The sequence below is a fragment of the Dreissena polymorpha genome, chromosome 7, assembly GCF_020536995.1.
Source record: "Dreissena polymorpha isolate Duluth1 chromosome 7, UMN_Dpol_1.0, whole genome shotgun sequence".
Lineage (NCBI taxonomy): Eukaryota > Metazoa > Mollusca > Bivalvia > Myida > Dreissenidae > Dreissena > Dreissena polymorpha.
The window spans coordinates 35728562-35730772 of NC_068361.1; positions in this window are offsets into that span (position 1 = coordinate 35728562).

Below are 2211 nucleotides of genomic sequence, written 5' to 3' on the forward strand. Positions count from 1 at the left end.
AGGGGGAAAAAAGAACAAAAACACACATCTTGTGATGCATGTTTTTGTTTCTTTTGTTTGAGTTCATGTTTACCAGCAAAAACTAAGCCTTTTTTGTGATTATAATGTTTGTTCTTAATTGGAGAATATGCCTGTGGAACAAAGGTGTCAGCTATTTGATTATGCCAAATATGTTTCTGTTAGGTGCACTTAGAATTTTTTTGTGTTATCGAGTATTTTGCGTATTGAATATTACTTACCATTGTTTTGCTCATCACATCATGAGCATAGTGAATAGAGTTAATTGCAATTCATTTATGTTAGTTTGACTAATTGAGATTCATTTAATTTTGTTGACATGAAATTTGTTGGATTTTTAAATCTTGTTTAGTAATATGTTATAATGTGGATTTTATAAATTTTATGATAAACATTTGGATATTGACATTCCTCGAACGTTTGATTTAGTGGTTAAATGGATCCATGAAAATCCACTAAAATTAGTATTGGTTTTACAGCATACATGTACATTCAGTCAATTTTGTGGTCATTTAGTAAGATATATTTTAAGTCTTTGATTGATACCTTTTGTAAATCTGTCCATTGTCTTATATGAAAGACTTACTTATGTTACCTAGAAGTTCTTTGCTGATGATATTTCTTTAGTTCGGTTATTCATGTTCTTATATTTGAATAATGTGAAAAGTGTGTGTCAAGGTAAGTGCCTTGTAAGCATAGATTATATCTGTGAGCGTAGGTTCTTCAAATGTGCAGTCACAAAATGTTTCACAGTCCTATAGACCCAGGAGCTTAGCAATTATTCTTATACAGAAATTGAATCATTTATTAAATCGTTGTACAATGTCAAAAAGACAGACTAGTATTTTAACCACTGATATATCAGCATTCAGAGCTGTAACGCATGAAAGATGATGAAAATACCGTGTTACTATATCATTTGTTTAATTTAGTTTTGAAGAGGGCAAATTATTGAAAAACCTTTTAATTTGTATGTTTTACCCCGTTGGACAATTTCTACTCAGAAGTGGTGTGTATTAATTGAAATCCCATATGTTGATATTGGGTGATTGGAGTTTTAGTTTTACAATGATCCCTTCGATTCTGCTATATCATTAAAAGTGGAGAAGTAAAGTTTGCAGAAGAAAGTCCCACATGTTAAATGATGGTGCTATAAAAGCATTGTTAAAACGTTGCTGATTAATGTTGTATGAAGAATCAGGAATAACCATAAGTGCTTTGCTTTTACCCTACCTCAGATAATAAGATTAATGCAGTATTCGCAGTAATGCATTATACATGAAAGATGAAGAACTGTAAAACAAGCCACATGTACACTATATGTATGTATGATTGTACATTTGAATTTGTTACTTTTGTATTTCATATAGATGTGAGTGATGTAATTAAAAATATATATATTAACTGTGTTCTGCTATACTCTTATTTATAATTATATAATATTGCTTCAGGTTATCAGCCCCTTTCAATTAAGGGCCAGCATACAAGGCTTTTAAGGGAATGGAAAATCCTTCTTAATTTTTTTAGGTTCCTTGTGCCTCTGGCTATTTTGTTGCTTAACAAATTTTGTTGCTTAACACATATTTTATTCTTATATGTGTTTATGTTGTTTTGTATTGTGCTGTTTTGTACTGTTTTGGCAATCGGTCACTTGCATTAAAGGACCAACTTTTATATAATAAGAATTCAATACTGCTCCAGCAGCTGGAGTTTCACTTCTTTTTATTAAAAGCTTTACGATTTATTTTGTTTTTAGAGCTTAAAGCATCTGATATTATATAGATGTTTTTCTTTAATTCAACTTAAGTTAAGATTTCACATAAAAGTTTAGTGAATTCTGGGGCCTGAAGGTGTTTAAAGCATCGTTTCATGTTCAATACATTTTGTAGGTTTGGACCATTTGCTCCACAGGTATAGTTATGCTCTGAAAGTTTAATTTCACAGCACTAGTAAATCCTCTGTTGATAATCAAGGAAAAGAAAGACAATGTAGTATGTTACTTTGAACATTAAGTTCATACTTCTAACTTGGAAATGCCAATGCATGTTTGTAAACGAAGCATTGGCTGTAAATAAGAGCGTTTTACTTTGATCCATTATGATAATGGAATTTGATACAATAGGTATATTTTTTTGTATGGAAAGACAAACAATTGTACATGAATTTTTATGTATATATTTATGATTTTTTGTT